The sequence below is a fragment of the Coenobita brevimanus genome, unplaced genomic scaffold (genome assembly GCF_032717465.1).
Source record: "Coenobita brevimanus isolate Jiangsu-jjx unplaced genomic scaffold, ASM3271746v2 jjx.HiC_scaffold_370, whole genome shotgun sequence".
Lineage (NCBI taxonomy): Eukaryota > Metazoa > Arthropoda > Malacostraca > Decapoda > Coenobitidae > Coenobita > Coenobita brevimanus.
Window position 1 is genome coordinate 50,280 of NW_027644750.1, and position 23,025 is coordinate 73,304.

Below are 23,025 nucleotides of genomic sequence, written 5' to 3' on the forward strand. Positions count from 1 at the left end.
ATTAGGGTGTACGTGTGTCAGGGAAAGTGGATGTATTGAGATGATATTTGGCATTCTTGTAAGATTTGACGTTGAAGATGGCTGGCGTAGTAAGTTAAGTATCCTGCTCTGCCTCCATATTTTCCCTACTTACAGCCAATTTCCCCACTTAATTCTGCTTACTGTTGTTATGCCAGGCAGTGGAGATAAGTGTAGTTTGGTGGCAGAATATTGTTGTTTGCAGATATTTAAAGGATGTCGGTGTTTTTCGTGGCCTGGCCGAAATTTTGTAAACATTCTGCCCCGACATTTTTAGAATCGTATGTATTTCCGTCGATTTATTGGTTATTGTCTTTTTTTTTTTTTTTTATGATGTGGGTTTTGGGGTATTTTTTTGAAGAGGATTCCACGTAAATAGCTCCTGAAGCCGATGACATGTTGGAGGGACGCCTGCAGGTGGTGGCACTGATATAACCACGCCAGTACCACTATTAATATATACGTTGCTCAATCCCTATCCCATGACAGCAGGATGTGGCACTGCAGAGAGGTAACTTCATCCTGCAGTCCACCGGGTTCACGTTTAGATGAGCAGGGAGTCACAGTAACACTTCCATTACTGTCTGCTGACGATTTTATCTTTGTGTAGAGGATGGAGAGCGAGAGATTAACGAGGAGAGTGTATGAATGAGGTGGAGGGAGGGAGAGGGAGAGGGAGGCCAAGGATGAGATGGAGGGATACAGTAGAATGGAGAGGTATATGAGAGGGGGATGTGAGCTGGGAGCAGGGCAATGAAATAGTAGAGGACAGGGCGACGTGGAGGCGATTTGTTTGTGGCCACTCCTTACGGAATTAAGGCGTCTGGCAGTAGATAGATAGATAGACGTTTAGATCAAATGGGATCACCCTAACACTTTACTACTGCTGCCTGCTGACGATTATAACTTTATTTTTCACTTTATTTAGCCAAGACGGGTTTTGTAAGTGGAAGGGTTAGACACAGCCTGCATGCAGCCCCACACTACCATGGAGTCTCCTAAGCGGAATAACATCGGTTACTGATACAAAGAATAAAGCTGGAATTTGTACTCTAACTTGGACCACACTCTTGGCCTTTGAAGCTTATTTCACAGCTCAGTGCCAGAAAAAGACAATACTGCGGCTCCACATCAGATCCATAGCACTTCTTCGTGACTACCATCGTATACTCATGCTAATCTGTACAACTGCGTCCCAACAGCATCCTTTCCACAGCACATCTTCATGACTAGTATCGTATTCTAATGCTAATCTGTACAACTGCGTCCCAACAGCATCCTTTCCGTAGCACTTCCTCATGACTAGTATCGTGTTCTGATGGTAATCTCTTTACAACTCACAGTTCACGAGGAAGAGATAGCAGGTGTAGGCCAAGTTAGTGACAACAGTACAATGCTGAGATCAGATTAAAGAAGCACATAACATAATGATTACATTTATCTGTTGATGTATATATTTCCTTGGACGATTTTTTGTGTCATTCTTGCCACCTGGAGACAGTTTTGTGAAGCTTTGTGGGCAATAGGTGATAAGGGTGTGATGGCGACCCAGGCTGCTGGCCTGGATACATTGCAATATGTCACGTTGTTGAAGGGGTGAAGGCAACCTGACAGGTACACGTGGTAACTGCACCAAAGTTACCTGGTCTGCTGTTTATCATCTTAGCACAGTGTCGTTAGTTTACAAGGGTTTCTTAGCACCTCTTCCTTAGCGAATTAGTCTGCATATTGCACTTTACTACCGGGCATCGTGTTGTATGTTAATCCTGCCATTTCATTATCTGCATAAATTGCAAAATAACCTGCAAAGAGGCAGCTTAGTAGCCATGTTTGCGGCTATTTAGGGGGAGGGGGGATCAGAGGCTGGGGCGGGGTGTGGCCCGGGGGTTTGTAGGGTTTGTGGTATTGTTCATACCTGTTTGGTGTGAACCACACCTGCGTATAATGAGGCCACACGGGATTTGTACACTGATTGGTTGTCTACCCCCATATGAACAATTTCGTCTGGAGAGAGAGAGAGAAAGAGAGAGAGAGAGAGAGAGAGAGAACGAACTTAAGGGGGTGTATTAGGGGATGGTGGTAAGAACTGACAGGTCATAAAGGGAACTGTGGGCTTAAAGTTGGCTGAGGATAATACTGACTGGTATTCACATAAACTCTTGTAATTCAGCACTGCTGGGTTGGGGCAGACATTGCAAAGTCTGGCCAACGTGACTGTGTACTCTAATATTGCATTGAAGGTGTGTGGCCTGTGTGAAGATAGTGTGGTGCATTTATAACGCTGCTCTGCTACTCCACCTGGCTGTTTCTTGTGTGTTGTAACGACGGCTGTCAGTGTTGGCAGTGTCAGTTGTGTATCATGTACTGTGTATGCATTTCCTACTGCCATTGCTACACACACACACACACACACACACACACACACACACACACACCAGTGTATCATGTACTGCAGGTGAGTGTCTTGTGAAGCTCTGTTTACATACTGCCTTGTACAACAATTTTGGCCCCTCTTGGACTCTTCATGGGGTACAGGCTCAACATGTGGTGTATTTTCTTTGATAATAACAAGAGTAATATTGGTCACTTTCTCCCCCCACCTGCAACTAATTGTTCCTTTCACTTGCAGGTACGATGTTACTTGTTACTAGTGCGTTACTTGGGTTACTTGCAAGATGGCAACAGGAATACAGAGTCAGGCAGCGGTACGTGGCAGCCTAAGTTACAGAGAACCAGTGGCCCCAGTGTAGTGGCTTTCGAATTAAGGTGAGTCTTTTAGCCTTCTTAGTGCACTGACACCTTAATTTAGTCTGGCAGGCTCCAAGTGATTTTAGTCAGTAGGAATCTACATGAAGATTAGTGTCTGAGTGTAGTATGTTCTCAGTTCAGGTCAGCTTCTTTCTTTGCAACTTCACTCCGATGCTGTCTTAGTTTATTCTTGCCATCTCCAGGTCATTTTATTCAACGTAGACCGAAAATTTGTTTCCATAAATGCTGTGTCTTGGTATGTTAAGCTGAGGTCTTTCTTACCTCTGTTGAGAATGGCAAGCACAGGACATATACAATATACAGTATTTTTCATTTTTTCACTTCCATTAACTTCTGAGAGGACGTTCACCCCTGGAGCTGGAGATTTTGAAGTTGATAGTACATCCGCATGAGAATATTGTGGGGCAAAGTAGGTCTTTCATGAACACTTAAATTCTTACAAAATAGTCAAACAAAATGCCTCTCCATGTTTGTATCAGTTTAAGTCCATCCACCCTTGTAAGACTACACCTGGCCATCACCAAGCTGAAAAGGGTTGGTAATCTTGGCAAGTTAGAACAAATGTTGTTAAGTCACATGGATGTCAGGCGAGAAGAATACTCTAATTCCTTGTTATATGTTGCCCTTTTTCCAGTCTTTTTTGTTGTACACTTCTTGAATCCAGTGCCATTGTCAGTGTTATTCTTGCCATGTGTACACCACAGTGTACTGTACTTTAAGACAGCTGTAACCCCTTCAATCCAGTGCCATTGTCAGTGGTATTCTTGTCATGTGTACACCACAGTGTACTGTACTTTAAGACAGCTGTAACCCCTTCAATCCAGTGCCATTGTCAGTGTTATTCTTGCCATGTGTACACCACAGTGTACTGTACTTTAAGATAGCTGTAACCCCTTCAATCCAGTGCCATTGTCAGTGGTATTCTTGCCATGTGTACACCACAGTGTACTGTACTTTAAGACAGCTGTAACCTCTTCAATCCAGTGCCATTGTCAGTGGTATTCTTGTCATCTTTACACCACTGTGGAAAGAAGAGTAATAAAAAGCAACGGGAAGGATGGGAAAAACAGGAAGAGAAGAGGATACACAAAAAGGGAATGACAGGTGAAGGAAGATGTAGACAGCACTACATCAAGTGAGTGGATGATACTGGGACAGACACAAAAAGGGAATGACAGGTGAAGGAAGAGGTAGGCAGCACTACATCAAGTGAGTGGATGGTAGTGGGCAGCAGCCACCACTGCACCCGGGTATAGTAAAGGCAGTAAAGAAGGTTATACTGTAGGCAGCACTACATCAAGTGAGTGGATGGTAGTGGGCAGCAGCCACCACTGCACCCGGGTATAGTAAAGGCAGTAAAGAAGGTTATACTGTATGTAACCTCGCCAGTTTGAAGTCTGTCCTAAGCTGAATATAAACACCTGAGGCAGCAAGAATATCTGAAGCATAGGTTGGGCCACGTGGACACGATGGACAATGAGAGACTGACGTGGAGTGTATGTGAGTGAGGTGGAGACCAAGAATGAGATGGATGAATGGAATGGAAAAATATAGGAGAGAAGGGGGTGTGAGTTGGAGGGAGGGGAGTCAAATCGCAGAGGACAGAGTAACGTGGAGGCAATTTGTTTATGGCCATCCATTATAGGATTAAGTCTTGTGACCATAGATAGATGTAGATGGATAGATAGATAGATGTCACTGGATTGAAGGGGTTATATTTTAAAAACATTACAGAAAAAAGCCTAATACAGTTCCATTTGTAACTGTAAAGCTGGTTTGCCACTTTGCTTTAGTGGTGGAGAGGGACCCCTTCATGTGGTGGCACTGATATGTCTGGGCGGCTACACTGCATGGTTAAATAACACCCCCAGCTACTGCCCTGCCCCACCGAAGAGCGAATGGTGGACTTAGGGAGAAGGGCAACAGATGAACATGGGGATACAGCAGTATTACTACTTCTGCTGTTACCACCACCACCACCACCACTACTACTACTACTACTACAACTACCTCTACTACTAGTAAACACTGCCAAGTTTCCCCTGATTTAACCACATTCCCACTTACAGGAAAAGAAAGACCTTATTTATTTGAAACCCCATACCTGACACTGAGACCCTCCAGTAATTAGTCAACACCTTTTAGTCATTATTCTCTCCCTTACTGTCTTCTCTCCATTTTTTTTTTTCCTTTGCATATCATGTGTCTTGGCATTGAATTAGTGCCATTTAGTCATTGACAGGCGCTAGCAGTCCAGTAGTCAGTTCAGTGCCACCGTATTCTAACTTGCTATTTGTCCCCAGGTGGCCTGGTGGCTGTGTGGAGCAGTTTGGTGCAGAATGGTGAGCAAACGTGATTGGTGGAGGAGGCCAGATGGACGACTCGTTACCATGGCAACCACCTGATGCTTACCGTGAGCATTTTTTTGTAATAGACATTTACTTTTGTTTTTTGGAAGCTTATTCATATATTCGGCAGATTGTATTATTATGTACTAGCGGTAAAATATATAGGCCTTTGCATTTTGTCAACTTTTTTGTTTTCCATCTGCACATCTATCTGTATCGCCAGACGCCTTCATCCTGCAAGGGGTGGCCACAAACAAATCGCCTCCCTGTCGCCCTGTCTGTCAATTCGCTGCCCTGCTCCCAGCTCACATCTCCTCTCATGTACCTCTCCACTTCATCCCTTCATGTCATCCTTTGGCCTCCCCCTCCCTCTCCCCCCTTCCATCTCACTCACATACACTCCTCGTTAGTCTCTCGCTCTCCATCCTCTTGATAATACTCATAAGTCATCATGGTTGGGCGGGAATGCAGTGTTTTAGTGGTGCCCATGAGTTGGAGAGAGTAGGAGAAGAAGCAGAAATTGCAGCATGGTTAAGAGATAGGATTTAGAGAGTGAGTGAGTGAGAGTGCCTATGAGTTAGAGAGAGTAGATGAAGAAACTGCAGTGTGGTTACGAGATATGATGAAGAGAGAGAGAGAGAGAGAGTAGAAGAGGAAACTGCAATATGGTTAAGAGATATGGTTGATGGAGAAGTGGTGATGGTAGGCCCAGATGTTACCCTGGCCACCAGTTCACAGTACAATTGAGTCTGTTGGTGTTTATATATCATGTTGTCACTGACCACACTCCTGTATCTGGTGTTGTATATTTGGCAGCACAATACCGGAAAATTTTTAGTAGCTGGGTTAATTTGTGTTTAAATACCATCATCATCATCATCATCTCCTCCTCCTCCTCCTCCTCCTCCTCCTCCTTCTCCTTCTCCTCCTCCTCCTCCTCCTCCTCCTCCTCCTCCTCTTCCTCCTCCTCCTCCTGTATCTAGTGTTGTAAGGTGTATTTGTCAACACAATACCGGATATTTCTACTAGCTCGATTTCTGTTTAAATACCATCATCATTATTATTACCGCCTCCACCACCACCACCACTACCACCACCACCATCCTCCATTATCATCATCATCATCATCTCCGACGCCTTGTTCCCCCTGGCTGTTTTAATCTGGCATAACTGTTTGTGGTGCTGCCTCATCCTATCGCTAAGTAGGATAGTTAGCATGATGCTTGTAGTGTTGTAGAAGCTGATTGATATACAGTGAATGTGTCGTGCAGTATTTATTATTATTATTATTATTATGGAGTGGAGAGGTATATGAGGGGGGTGTGAGCTGGGAGCAAGGCAGTGAAATGGCGGGGGACAGGGTGACGTGGAGGCGACTTGTTTGTGGCCACCCCGTATGAGATTGAGGCGTCTGGCAACAGATGTAGATAGATAGATAGATTATTATTATTATTATTATTATGTTTATTATTATCATCATCATCATTATCATCATCATCATCATCATTTTATTATTATTATTATTATTGTTGGTGTTGTTATTAAGATAGAGATAGAAAGAGATTATTATTATTATTATTATTATTATTATTATTATCATCATCATCATCATCATCATCATTTTATTATTATTATTATTATTAGTGTTGGTGTTCTTCTTCTTCTTCTTCTTCTTATTATTATTATTATTATTATTATTATTATTATTATTACGTATATTACTATATCAGTGTTTTCATCTGGGGAACTGGGTCACTCACAGCTTGAATACTTAGTTGTGTTACGTGTAATTCGATTGAGTCTCCTTGGTTACTAGTCAGATCAGTCCTCCACACCCTGAATACTAAGTTGTGGTTACATGAAATTTTATGAGTCTTAAGGTGGGAGTGAGTCTTCTTGATTACTAGTCAAATCAACCCCCCCCACCTAAATATTAGGTCATAGTTACGTGGAATTTGATGAGTTATGAGGTAATGTGAGTCTCCTTGGTTACTAGTCAAATCAACCCCCTCCCAGCTGAATACAGTATTAGGTCGTGGTTACGTGAAATTCAACGAGCCTTAGTTATGGGGTAATGTGAGTCTCCTTGGTTACTAGTCAGATCAACCCTCCAAACTGACTACACTTGCTATCAACCCAGCTGAAATGGGATAGGGATCATTATCGGAGTAGAATATACGTCTGTCTGTCTGTCTATTGCCAGACGCCATATTCCCGTAAGGGGTGGCCACAAACAAATCGTCTCCATGTCGCCGTGTCTCCCGCCATTTCACTGCCTTCCTCCCAGCTCACACCTCACTCTCACATATGCCTCACCACTCCATCCCTCCATATCATCCTCGGCCTCCCCTTCCACCTCACTCACACACCTTCCTCGTCAGTCTCTCGCTCCCCATCCTCTCCACATGGCCAAACCAGCTCAGTGTGTTTCTGCCAACGCTGTCTGTCACATCCACATCCACACCAGTATCTCAGGTGACAGGCAAAGATAAAGTTACCGTAGATAATGCCTGTGAAAGATGACTGTAGTTGGTGCACCTTAACTTGGTGCCAAATGTTGTCCTGTGGCAGCTGTTTTCACGTAGCAGGTGGCTGTGTGTGACTACCATATATACATACATACATACATACATATATTTCACGTACCAGCTGGCTGTGTGTGTGACTACCATACATACATACATACATACACACACATACATACATATATTTTACATAGCAGGTGGCTGTGTGTGTGACTACCATACATACATACCTACATACACACACACACACACACACACACACACACACATACATACATACACATACATACATATATTTTACATAGCAGGTGGCTGTGTGTGTGACTACCATACATACATACATACATACATACATACATACACACACACACACATACACACACACACACACACACACACACACATACATACACATACATACATATATTTTACATAGCAGGTGGCTGTGTGTGTGACTACCATACATACATACATACATACACACATACATACATCATACATATACAGTATACATACATACATACACATATATTTCACGTAGCAGGTGGCTGAAAAAGTGTGTGTGTGAGTGTGTGACACTAACATACATACATACATACACATATTTCACGTAGCAGGTGGCTGAAAAAGTGTGTGTGTGTGTGACTACCACACACACACACACACACACACACACATGGCCTATAGTTCTTTCACCTTAACATGGCCCAAATTGTCGTCGTTGTACAGCTTATTCCACACAGCTGATTGGCAGAAAAAGACAATGCTGTGGCTGTACATCACTCATAGCACTTCTTCGTGACTAGCATCATACGGTATGCTGTGGCTGTACATCACTCATAGCACTTCTTCGTGACTAGCATCATACGGTATGCTGTGGCTGTACATCACTCATAGCACTTCTTCGTGACTAGCATCATACGGTATGCTGTGTCTGTACATCACTCATAGCACTTCTTCGTGACTAGCATCATACGGTATGCTGTGGCTGTACATCACTCATAGCACTTCTTCGTGACTAGCATCATACGGTATGCTGTGGCTGTACATCACTCATAGCACTTCTTCGTGACTAGCATCATACGGTATGCTGTGGCTGTACATCACTCATAGCACTTCTTCGTGACTAGCATCATACGGTATGCTGTGGCTGTACATCACTCATAGCACTTCTTCGTGACTAGCTTCAGGACTTTTTCACCTTTACTTAGCCCAGGTGTGTGTTCTCTTGTAGCTTATTTCGCGTAGCTCAGTGGCAGAGAAAGACTGCTATGGCCCTACATCCCTTTCGCTGCACTTCTTCGTGACTAGCATCATAACTCCAGTGGGGAACTGTAATTATTACAGCTTGGCATTCATGATGGAGAGACGGCATTTTTAGGTGCAACCTGTGTTGTCCTCAGCCATTCCATAGCACTTATTCGTGACTAGCATCATACTGTGTCTCTTAGCCATTCCATAGCACTTATTCGTGACTAGCATCATACTGTGTCTCTTAGCCATTCCATAGTACTTATTCGTGACTAGCATCATACTGTGTCTCTTAGCCATTCTATAGCACTTATTCGTGACTAGCATCATATACTAGTGTTAATCTCAGGCCACAAGTCACAGTTCAGAGTAGAGTGATGGCAGTTTTAGGCCAAGTTAGTGTACAATGAGTATAGCATCACTGACATCATTCCTCTCAAAGACCGTAACTTTAGTCTTTGCTGTATGTAGTTTCAGATTTCGTTTCATACACTCACTTCCAAACTCATTAACTGGGTCTATTATGCAGAGTAAATCGCTAAGCAAGATGTGTTGGGAATTCTCAAGTGTCAGTTGCAATAAGACCGGGAGTCTGCGTTGCCATGGAGATATTTGCTTTCCCGTCAACTTCATCTCTCCTTACTGGCTAACGAGAGAGAGAGAGAGAGAGAGAGAGAGAGACGTGGCTGTCATCCTCACTCCGCGGTGACCAGCATAAAAATGGCGATATTTCACTAACTTCACCTGCCAGCTGTGTTTTTGGTACAGGCGGGTGTGTATATGGTTATTACAACACTGGATCACTTATGTATCGCCTGTGTACCTGAACAACATTATTTAGGCCAAAAATAATATTCTTTCAGTATTGCCAATATAAGGAGGAAACGTACCATCCCAGTTACACTCTTAAGACAAATAAAAACAGCTTTACTTCCTAGTTTGTAATAAAGTGATGGTTTGTATGGTGTTAGTATTACAAGTAACTATATTTCCTATGGTATATCTCCTTTATTTTCTTATTATCCTGGTGGTAAAATCCACAGCTGGTCAACAGGTAATGCAGTGCTGATGTGGCAACTGTTGTGTGTCAGTCTGTGCTGGAAAAGGTTCAAGGTTTGGGTTGAACTGCTTCCTTCACGTCAGGTAATGTGTGTTTAAGCTGCAGTTATCATTGATGCGGCTGTCTGGCTGAACCCAAGTGAACACATGCCATGTAACAACATTAATTGCACCATCAGTTGGGTAAATTAAACCCGAGTATTTAGGAAAATGCTGGAGCACTGGCAGGTTCGAAGCATGGTTGGTGTGAAGTGGTTGGTGTGGTGGATGAAAGGAGGGTGTAGTGCAGAAAGGGAAAATAGGAGAGGATAGGCCAAGACTGATGCTGTGTGAGAACAGAACATTTGTTAGGGTAGGACAAGACAGGCCAAATGTCAGGCTAAGTTTGACTGTACAGAATATACCAGGTCAAGTGATTGGAAAGGCTCAGGTCAACTTATACCTGCTGTTTCTGTTCTTGGTATCCAAACCTGACAGTCTTTACTACAGCACCACCAAGCAATGCAACTTACTGTTTTAATGGTAATAGTATTTTAGCTGCGTTGATTTATTTCTGTGCTATTACTGTTAATTATGTATGCAGGAAGGAGGCAATTAATTGGGTAGTTATGTAGTGTGATTAAAACAGACAACCTATCTACACTAACAGCACATTAGGCAAACCCGCTGATTTAGTTCAGCCAAAACCTGTGCTGTATTTATAAACTGTTCTAAACATAAACTGTGTATATAACTGCCTGTATAGACGCTTAGCATCACTCAGGCAACTAACAAACACTTTACAAACTAATTAGTCAATATTACAGTGACAAAATATGACAAACAAACCACCTGTCATACTAGATAACTTATGGCGTTGAGTTTATGCTGTAGATTAGTTAGGATCCTTTATAAATGCCAGCCTGACGCTCTCACAACACCCACGGGCCATAGTTATAAAGCATCCCAGGCCTTAGTGCCGTATAGGATTCTTGGACGTAATATTTTGATCGCTATTCACAACGCCACCAAACCCTTCACAACGGAACTAAGAGTGAATATTACAGTCATAAATACAACACACAATTGTACGTATTATAAGTCACTGCTACAGCAACGTGTATATGGTGAGAAAGGCCTCTCTCTCTCTCTCTCTCTCTCTCTCTCTCTCTCTCTCTCTCTCTCTCTCTCTCTCTCTCTCTCATACCAGCAGGGAGAGGTGATTTCCATGGTAACGCAAAATCACTGTCTTATTCCAACTATTATTTCGTAATACCTCTACCTTGGCGATTTATTCTGCTCATTACACCTCAGTCTCCCTGTTTATGTTATTGATGAAAACTGTTGATGTTAGTGATGGGAAGGATAAATATTAAGGTGTAATATGGGAAATTAATCGCTAAGGAGCAGGTGTTGCGGAGTCTCCTGTGTTCCTTATAGAATTCGCTCTTGTCACATCGGAGTAAAATCGTCTGGAGGTCTATCTATCTATCTATATACCTAGGCTGCTTCCCCCAAGGAAAGGGAGGTAGCAGCAATAATAATAATAATAATAATCAAAACTCTAGACTATACTCCTTCTACTCAGACTTGGCCTAAAATTGCCACTGTCCACCTTGAGCGCTGAGTTATAACAGTAGGTCAGCATTAAAATATGATGCTAGTCACGAAGAAGTGCTGTGGCCAGGATGTACAGCCACAGTATTGTCTTTTTCTGGCACCGAGCTTCGTGAAATAGCCTTGCAAGACAGACATCCTGGGCCATCAGTCAATCAAGTAGGCTTCGTAACACCCATCCTTTAGCGATTTATTCTGGCTATAACACCTCAGCATTGTCTTGTTTAGTAATTATATGGTTTTAATACAGTTTACATCAGTAACATGCATATAGGTACTGAGGTGTGGAGTGCGGAATAAGTGGCCAAGGTAGAGGTGTTACGAAATAAAGCTTATCCTCTTGGGGGCTATGCCTCCTCCATTTTACCTGCACCTCGCCATGTGGAAGGACTCTGTTCCCACCCTGGCCAGGCGCTGCTTGCCACAGCAAGGCGTCTTCTTGCATGTGCTTGATGGGTCTGCTCCCCCCCCACACACACCGAGATAAAGTAACAGGATCAACAATAAATGTGAAGTATTTGTAATTAATAAGTGGTTGAGGAGGTGGTGGCATTGGCGGCGGTGTTGGACAATTAGTTATATTGGTCAGTCCATCCAAGTTATTTTGGTGCTGTATGTAACAAAACTGTTGTATATACCATACACAGCATATACCATACACACCATATACCATACACACCATATACCATACACACCATATACCATACACACCATATACAACACATCTAATTATAGCCAATAAACGTCTGTACGGTACATAGTCAGATAAATTGGAAAAGTATATACATTCCTGTGAAACATTAATAAAGTGTAGTAGTAGTAATTCTAGATGTTAAGAGTATGTATGCAAGTTTGTGTGTGTGTGTGTGTGTGTGTGTGTACTATGAGGGTATTTAATTCTAGATGTTAAGAGTATGCATGCTGGTGTGTGTGTGTGTGTGTGTGTGTGTGTGTGTGTGTGTGTGCTGTGAGGGTAGTGAAGTAATAAGTGCCAGTATACACGCGTGTGATAATTAACTCCATGTGTGTGTGTGTGTGTGTGTGTGTGTGTGTGTACTATGAGGGTATTTAATTCTAGATGTTAAGAGTATGCATGCTGGTGTGTGTGTGTGTGTGTGTGTGTGTGTGTGTGTGTGTGTGTGTGTGTGCTGTGAGGGTAGTGAAGTAATAAGTGCCAGTATACACGCGTGGGATAATTAACTCCATGTGTAATTAATAGGTATACATGCTTATTTCCTCTGTCTCATTTCAGCACACTCACTGCCATCCCCACGCCCACACCAACAGCCTGAGCCGTCTCCGCAACACACAAGGACCTGCAGGTGAGTTGGCAGTGTATTAAAGGCACACACACACACAGACACACACACACACGCACACACACACACACACACACACACACACACACACAATCATCATCATCATCCAGGTGTAAGATCATGAGTAATTAGCTAAAGTGGCATAGTGGGCTTCCTAACACCCATCCTTTAGCGATTTATTCTGCCTATAACACCTCAACATCGTCTTGTTTATTAATTATATGGTTTTGATATAATTAAGTTTACGTCAATAATGCTGCATAAAGATACTGAGGTGTGGAGTGCAGAATAAGTTGCCAAGGTAGAGGTGTTACGAAGTAAAGGCCAGCTGGCATTCCACCGTGAGTCTGCGTTGCCATGGATACCATAGGCCTTCCCTCCAACAGGACCGTCCGTGTCATCAGTTCTTCGGGGGGGGGGGGGGGAATTCCGTGGAAGCTGTTTTCAATAATCCAGTTGTACAGTTCTCTGGCTCTATTTAGCGTTTGTGTGTAAAGGGTAACGACTTGGCATCCAGCGGTGTTATAGACATTCTAATAAAGGCTCAGGAATATTGTACATGTTTTATTTTTATGTAACGATTATGTATTATCTGAGATCTCAGAAAAAAAATCATTATTCCGAATAAGCCCAGATTAAAATCCAAAGCATTTGATCAGTAAATATATCATTATATAACGAACAGCACGTCAGAAACGCCATTTTGCCCTTATCTGTTCAAGCACCCCATTGAATCCAGATTCCCCACCCCCCTCCCATTTAGGAACCCCTGAGAGAGAGAGAGAGCGATGTGCCCCTCATCCTGTCTCCTCGGTGGCCCACATAAAACTGACGATATTTCCACAAACGTAACATCCATGTGTGTGTGTTTGGTACAGGGGAGTGGGTACAGAATCATTACAACACTGGCATCATTTATGTATCGCGTTTATACCTAAATAAGTATATTAAAGGCAAAAGTATTGGTGTTACAGTGGTGCCAAGTTAAACAGCAATACTGTCATCCCACATCGGTCTGACAAGCAAAGGAAAGCAACTCAGGTTTGTGGTTCAAGGGATATTGAAGGCTTATATTGTCAAAGTAATGCGTCAAACATTTTATGTTACTGTCTTTACCACTAAGCCACTTATGTCGTAAACCATTGAATTATTATGTTACTGTCTTTACCACTAAGCCACTTATGTCGTAAAACATTGAATTATTATGTTACTGTCTTTACCACTAAGCCACTTATGTCGTAAAACATTGAATTATTATGTTACTGTCTTTACCACTAAGCCACTTATGTCGTAAATCAAGCGCACGCTCCCAAAACAACAAATATTTTTGTGCCAGTTGAGTCTGCGTTGCCATGGAAACCACTCGTTTTCCCGCCAACAGAGCGACGCCCTGTCATCCTGTCTCCTCGGTGGCCAACATAAAAATGACGATATTTCCATTATTTTATCTTTTTCGGCTGTTTCTTTGGGGCAGGAGGGTGGGTGTATGGATAGTACAATACTTACACCACTTATTTATTGCAGACGTTGAGGATAAAGATTATTTACAGCAAAATAATATGCTACACAGTGTTCTCAAGTATAATAAGACCAGTAGCCTGCCGAGTCAATCTTAACTCATAGCAAAATTACTGAGGCTTCTTGTTTTTAGTTAACTTAGGGTTCATGAAAGTTTAATATTTTCAATAACGACTATTTTTATGCCATTTCCCTTAATTGTATAACTACTCGTATTATAATAAAATCAAATTTGGTAAATGGCCAGCACAGCTAGATCTGGGAACTGCGTGGTGTTGTGAGACCTCGAGGTGTTGGTTGAACTGACAAATGTCTTTGGTCGAGCTGATTCATTGATTCAGTTCAACGAGGTTAGATAACCTGCGTGTTTGAACTACACTCTCCTATGACTTTATTTTCACACACACAGCCACAACAGCACATCAGTACGGTTAATTACCATATATTATCAGCGACAAACACCTCAAGCAGCGTTAAAAAACAACCCCTGTTGTGGATCTTGCTGCTGAAATTATGAAGCTAGAATCTGCAGTCTTTGGCATCCATGTTGGGCCAGGGAGACCAACGCAACACAGAAATTACAAGAGTGATATCTTGGCGATTTCTTTCATTTAAGAGATAATTTTGTGCTATTGCTTGTATAGGCCAAGAGGCCAGTGTGTACCATCTTCAGGCGGACTACCAGCCTCCAGAATGACCTAATAATGATACAAGAGACAAACTTAGATCAGCCAATTAGTTACTTGCAAGGGTTTCTCTTCTTAGTGTTACAACTTGACACTCTCACCAACAACACCCTAAAAATGACGTCAGAATTAAACTAATTTTACCTTAGCGCCGTTGATCTATTTTGTATTATTCTTATCAACTGATGTGACTGAGAAACTTGCCAATTTGGGTGTAGTTATGTAGTGAAGTTAAGGCAGACATCAAGTGCACATTAGCACCACATTAGCTGACGTGACACATTAAGTTCTAACAAAATATGACGTAATATTCATAACATTTCTCACCTTTACCTGTGTACAGGAGCCTTTTGTTTTCACTGGTATATCCCCCAAACACTTCACCACCAAACCAGGCTGAATATTTAGCCGGAAATACCTCCATACACACCGATTTCTGATACCGATTTACTTCCGTCAAGGAATATTTATCGTAAGAAATGGTTAAGATCATTTACGACTACGGTGCTACAGCCATGGCAGCCTCGCATCACCCCACACAGTTGCCAGATCACAGGGTGTCTCCGGAAGTTGCATGTCAGTAATTCAGTTAACAGAGAGACACGAATATCTCACAGAATGGTTTTGAATTATGACCGCTAAGACAGCAAGGACGAAATATGTAAGAGAAACTAGCAGTCTTTATAATATTCCTTTAATCTGGAACGGACATCAGAGGCCAAAGGTACTTTTACTGTTGGTAACATTGGTATGCACATCATTTTAGCTTTAAATACAATTATTCGACTATACAGGCGAGAACTAAGCTATGTGGGTATTGTAATATCGGTACAGCCACCCGTCTGCACCAAGGAAACAGTCCTACGCGATAAAATAGTGGAAATATCGTCATTTTTATGCTGGTCACCGCGGAGTGAGGATGGTAGGAAGGTCGCTGTTGTGAGGGGTAAGACCAGTGGTAGCCATGGCAACGCAGACTCACCCTCGTATTCCTGGTGGCCCTGGAGATTCGTAACACGTTTTCCTTAGCTATTTATTCTGGACATTACACCTCAGTGGCATCTTTTAAGTTACTGACGCCAACTATATTAATACTGTATTGACATATAGCATATACTGTAATGTTTAGGTGTAATATAATTATTTTATAACACTTCATCCATACTAATGTACTCTGCTCATTATGCCTCATTATCTTCTCGTAATGTTAATACAAAAATTGCTGTCAAACGAGATCAATAACATACAAAAGAAGGCTAACATGTAATATTGGAATAAGTTACTATGTATAATGTGTTACGAAACCCTAGAGAAGACCAGCCCCAGCAACAAGTAAAATCGTGTGAAGGTGGCAGGAGTAAAATGAATGATGGGATATAGCAGTGCTTGTAATATTTATCTGTATTGATATCAGCTTAGAGCAGCCTGAGTTGGACTCCCCTAACACTATATATTATTTTGCCTGTATCTCCTGGCATGTCTCTTTCTATGTTTGTCTATGTCTACATCTATTTATGTCTAATTATCTATCTATCGCTACACGCTTGAGTCCCGTCAGGGTTGGCTACAAACGCGTTGTCGTCCGCCATCTGACTAACCTCTCTCCAACTCACACATCCCTCCCTCGGCTGCGTCTGTATGCCATCCCTCCGTCTCATCCTGGGTCGTCCATTCCCTCAGCCTCCCGTGTCACCTCGCTGACACACACTTGTAGGCAGTGTTCTTTCTCCCTCCTCTCCACCTGGCCAGACCATCTCATAGTACAGTACATCTTTTAATGTGCTTCCCACAGTACATCTTTTAATGTGCTTCCCACAGTACATCTTTTAATGTGCTTCCCACAGTACATCTTTTAATGTGCTTCCCACCTCCACATCAACACCACCTCGCTCCATCACTTCTCATTTGTCTCTCTCACGTAATGGTGCTGTCAGATATTTTGGTGTTGCTGTTTCCATATGACTTTATATAGTTTAGGATAGACTTTTGGCCCTGAAGGAGTGGCATACAGTCTGCCTGAACCCCTTCACTGATGCACCACTCCTGAAATGGAATAACATGGTGTGCTGGTAGGAAGAGTGAGGTAACATTATGAGATATAAACAGTATGTAGTATTATGTTAAGCTGTACATGTGTGTGTGTGTGTGTGTGTGTATGTGTGTGTGTGTGTGTAATAACATGGTGTGCTGGTAGGAAGAGTGAGGTAACATTATGAGATATAAACAGTATGTAGTATTATGTTAAGGTGTACATGTGTGTGTATGTGTGTGTGTAATAACATGGTGTGCTGGTAGGAAGAATGAGGTGACGTTATGAGATATAAACAGTATGCAGTATTATGTTAAGCTGTACGTGTGTGTGTGTGTGTGTAATAACATGGTGTGCTGGTAGGAAGAATGAGGTAACATTATGACATATAAACAGTATGCAGTATTATGTTAAGCTGTACATGTGTGTGTGTGTGTGTGTGTGTGTGTGTGTGTGTGTAATAACATGGTGTGCTGGTAGGAAGAATGAGGTAACATTATGACATATAAACAGTATGCAGTATTATGTTAAGCTGTACATGTGTGTGTGTGTCCAGTTAATGGGTATTTCATTTACTATTGCCTCATTTCAGCACCCCCACTGCCACACCCACGACCACACCAGCAGACTGAGCCCCTCCGCAACACAAGACACCTCCAGGTGAGTTGCCTCCACACCCTCCCTGTGTCATCCTCCTCCTCCACCTCCTCCCTTCAGTGCCAACCTCCTCCTCCTCCTCTCCCTCAGTGCCAACCTCCTCCTCCTCCTCTCCCTTAGTGCCAACCTCCTCCTCCTCCTCTTCCTCCACCTCTCAGTGCCAACTTCCTCCCCCCCTTCCTCTTCTCGTCTTCCCCCCCTCCCCATCTCTTCCTCCTCCTTTCCCCTTCTCCTCATCTCACCTCTCACTCAGTGCCAGCCTTCTCCTCCTCCTCGTCCCCCCCCTCCTCCTCCCCCTCCTCCTTCTCCTTCTCCTCCTCCTCCTCCTCATCATCATCATCATCATCATCATCATCATCATCATCATCATCATCACCCCCTCCGTCTCTTCTTTCCCCCTTCTCCCCTCTTCCCCTCCACCTTGTCATCATACTCCCCCCTCCTCCTCCCCCACCCCCTCATCCTCTTCCCCCCCCCTCATCCTCCTCTTCCCCCACCCCACTCTTCCTCCTCCTTCTCCTCTCCCCCACCCTCTCATTCTCATCCTCCTCCTCTCCCCACCCCCTCATTCTCCTCTCCCCACCCCCCTCATCCTCATCCTCCCCCACCCCCTCATCCTCATCCTCCCTCACCCCCTCATCCTCCTCTTCCCCCACCCCCTCATCCTCATCCTCCCCCACCCCCCTCATCCTCCTCTTCCCCCACCTCCCTTATCCTCCTCTTCCCCCACCCCCCTCATCCTCCTCTTCCCCCCTTCCCCTCATCCTCCTCTTCCCCCCTCCCCCTCATCCTCCTCTTCCCCCCTCCCCCTCATCCTCCTCTTCCCCCACCCCCCCCAACCTCCTCCTCTCCCCCACCCCCCACCTCCTCCTCTTCCCCCACCCCCCCCATCCTCCTCCTCTTCCCCCCCCCCCCTCATCCTCCTCCTCTTCCTCCACCCCCCTCATCCTCCTCCTCTTCCCCCACCCCCTCATCCTCCTCTTCCCCCACCCCCTCATCCTTCTCTTCCCCCACCTCCCTTATCCTCCTCTTCCCCCACCCCCCATCCTCCTCCTCTTCCCCCACCCCCTCATCCTCCTCTTCCCCCACCCCCTCATCCTCCTCCTCTCCCCCACCCCTCTCATCCTCCTCCTCTCCCCCACCCCCCTAATCCTCCTCCTTTCCCTCACCCCCCTCCTCCTCCTCCTCTTCCCCCACCCCCTCATCCTCCTCTTCCCCCACCCCCTCATCCTCATCTTCCCCCACCCCCTCATCCTCATCTTCCCCCACCCCCTCATCCTCATCTTCTCCCCCACCCCCTCATCTTCATCTTCTCCCCCACCCCCTCATCCTCCTCCTCTTCCCCCACCCCCTCATCCTCCTCCTCTTCCCCCACCCCCTCATCCTCATCTTCTCCCCCACCCCCTCATCCTCCTCCTCTTCCCCCACCCCCTCATCCTCATCTTCCCCCACCCCCTTATCCTCATCTTCCCCCACCCCCTCATCCTCATATTCCCCAACCCCCTCATCCTCATCTTCCCCCACCCCCTCATCCTCATCTTCCCCCACCCCCTTATCCTCATCTTCCCCCACCCCCTCATCCTCATATTCCCCACCCCCTCATCCTCATCTTCCCCCACCCCCTCATACTCAACTTCTCCCCCACCCCCCTCATCCTCATCTTCTCCCCCACCCCCCTCATCCTCATCTTCTCCCCCACCCCCCTCATCCTCCCCAACCCCCTCATCCTCATCTTCTCCCCCACCCCCTCATCCTCCCCCAACCCCCTCATCCTCATCTTCTCCCCCAACCCCCTCATCCTCCCCCAACCCCCTCATCCTCATCTTCTCCCCCAACCCCCTCATCCTCTCCCCCACCCCTTTCATTCTCATCCCCCTCTTCCCCCCCTTGCATCATCATCCTCTCCCCGACCCCCTTTTTCCTCATCTTCCCCATCCCCCCTCGTCCTCATCCTCTCCCCCACCCCCTCTTTCTCATCCTCCTCTCTCCTCACCTCCTCATCCTCTCCCCCATCCCGTTCATCCTCCTCCTCCTCCTCTTCCCCCCACCCCTCATCATCATCATCCTCTCCCCCACCCCCCTCTTCCTCATCCTCCACCTCCCCCCTCGTAATCATCCTCTCCCTCACCCCCCTCATCCTCATCCTCCACCTCCCCCCTCGTAATCCTCTCCCTCACCCCCCTAATCCTCATGCTCTCCCCCACCCCCCTCATCCTGTCCGCCACCCCCTCATCCTCTCCCCCATCCCCTCATCCTCTCCCCCATCCCCTCATCCTCCTCCCCACTACCCTCCTCCTCCTCCTCCTCCTCCCCACCCCCCTCAACCTCTTCATCCTCCCCTTCTGCCCCTCGTCCCCCTTCCTCTTCCACCCCTAAAACTCCTCCCCCTCATCCTCGTCCCCTCTCCTCCCCCTCCTTCTCGTCCCTTCCTCCTCATCCCCTCTCCTTCTCCCCTCTCCTCCCCCTCCTTCTCATCCCCTCTCCTCCCCCTCCTAATACCAGCTCCATCCCCTCTTCCTCATCCCCTCTCCTCTTCCTCCTTATCTCCTCTGTGTCCCTTTTTCCTCGCCCTCATCCTCGCTTCTCCCCCACATCCCCACTCCTCCTTCTAGTCCCCTCTCTTCCCCTTCATCCTCGTCCTCCTCCTAATTCTCTTCCCCCTCTTAATCCTCTTCCTCTTCCTAATCCTCGTCCCCCTCCTAATCCTCTTCCCCCTCCTAATCATCCTCCCCCCTTAATCCTCTTCCCCCTCCTAATCCTCTTCCCCCTCCTAATCCTTGCCCCCTCCTAATCCTCTTCCCCCTCCTAATCCTTGCCCCCCTAATCCTCTTCCCCCTCCTAATCTTTGCCCCCTCCTAATCCTCTTCCCCCTCCTAATCCTCTTCCCTCTCCTAACCCTCTTCCCCCTCCTAACCCTCTTCCCCCTCCTAATCTTTGCCCCCTCCTAATCCTTGCCCCTCCTAATCCTCTTCCCCCTCCTAATCCTTGCCCCTCCTAATCCTCTTCCCCCTCCTAATCTTCGTCTTCCTAATCCCTCTTCCTCGTCTCCTCTTCCACGCTGTTTTATGTTTTTCCTTTTTAATGTAGTCTTTATTCAATAATATTTTCACCTGTGCAAATAAAGTCGTCGTCTGTGTGTTTTAATTCCAAAATACGGGAGAGCGAAAAATAAATTTGGTGAGCTCCGGGATTTTGCAGTAGGGCATCATAAGGCCCGGATGTTCAGCAGTGGTACAAGCTTGCAATGTTTGCCACCAGGTGGCAGCACCAGTCTTGTCAGGAACAGCAAAACATAAGACCCCTTCCCTGTGCAACCAAAAATACTGTAGTTCAAAGAATGACCAATAGATGGCAGCACTAACAATGTCTGGTGCTGCCATCTATTGGTCATTCTTTGAACTATTGTTGGTTGCACAGGGAAGGGGGCTTATGTTTTGCTGTTCCTGACAAGACTGGTGCTGCCACCTGGTAGAAAATATGTGAACTAACCAGTGGTGCCATCTGGTAGAAAATATGTGAACTAACCAGTGGTGCCATCTGGTAAAAAATATGTGAACTAATTGTACCAGTGGTGCCATCTGGTAGAAAATATGTGAACTAATTTTACCAGTGGTGAACACCAAGGCGTCATTCCCCCCTGTTCATCCCTGGGCCTGGTAAGTATTGTCTTGTACACTACTACAGAGGATACAGGAAACAGGGTAGGTAGTATTGCCACCACTTTATTTTGTACTCCAGTGTTACACACGTTACATTCAAGGTACATTGTATATGAGGTTCAGGGCTGTGAAAAAGGATGTAAATAATGAAGGGAAAATGTTAATGGAGAGAGTCAGGGAGGGGGGGGGGGTTCTTTTCACAATTCATAACCCACAAAAAAAGGTAAAGATGCTTCTGTGGACTCCGCCACGCCATATCAAAATATCAGACTGGATGGTTGTAGTGGTGGTAGTAGTAGTATAGCAAGTTCAGCTGAAATGTGAACCCAGTGGACTGCAGGCTGAAACTGTGTAACTTGTTTCTTTGGCCAATCTCGATAATGATAAAGGGAGAGACGACATGCCAAGGAGGGGGGGGGGGCAGGATACTGATAGCATGACGGGGGTATGGGATATGGGCAGCATGACGGGGGTATGGGATATGGGCAGCATGACGGGGGTATGGGATATGGGCAGCATGACGGGGGTATGGGATAGGGGCAGCATGACGGGGGTATGGGATAGGGGCAGCATGACGGGGGTATGGGATAGGGGCAGCATGACGGGGGTATGGGATAGGGGCAGCATGACGGGGGTATGGGATAGGGGCAGCATGACGGGGGTATGGGATAGGGGCAGCATGACGGGGGTATGGGATAGGGGCAGCATGACGGGGGTATGGGATAGGGGCAGCATGACGGGGGTATGGGATAGGGGCAGCATGACGGGGGTATGGGATAGGGGCAGCATGACGGGGGTATGGGATAGGGGCAGCATGACGGGGGTATGGGATAGGGGCAGCATGACGGGGGTATGGGATAGGGGCAGCATGACGGGGGTATGGGATAGGGGCAGCATGACGGGGGTATGGGATAGGGGCAGCATGACGATGGTATGGGATAGGGGCAGCATGACGATGGTATGGGATAGGGGCAGCATGACGATGGTATGGGATAGGGGCAGCATGACGATGGTATGGGATAGGGGCAGCATGACGGGGTATGGGATAGGGGCAGCATGACGGGGGTATGGGATAGGGGCAGCATGACGGGGGTATGGGATAGGGGCAGCATGACGGGGGTATGGGATAGGGGCAGCATGACGGGGGTATGGGATAGGGGCAGCATGACGGGGGTATGGGATAGGGGCAGCATGACGGGGGTATGGGATAGGGGCAGCATGACGGGGGTATGGGATATGGGCAGCATGACGGGGGTATGGGATAGGGGCAGCATGACGGGGGTATGGGATAGGGGCAGCATGACGGGGGTATGGGATAGGGGCAGCATGACGGGGGTATGGGATAGGGGCAGCATGACGGGGGTATGGGATAGGGGCAGCATGACGGGGGTATGGGATAGGGGCAGCATGACGGGGGTATGGGATAGGGGCAGGACATCTGAGACAATGTAGTGATAAATTACTGGTGATGGGAAAATAATAATCAGCAGTACACAATAATTCCATCCTGCAGTCCACTGGGTTCACATTTCACATGAACTACTACTACTATTAATACCACCACCACCACCACCACTACTACTACTACTAC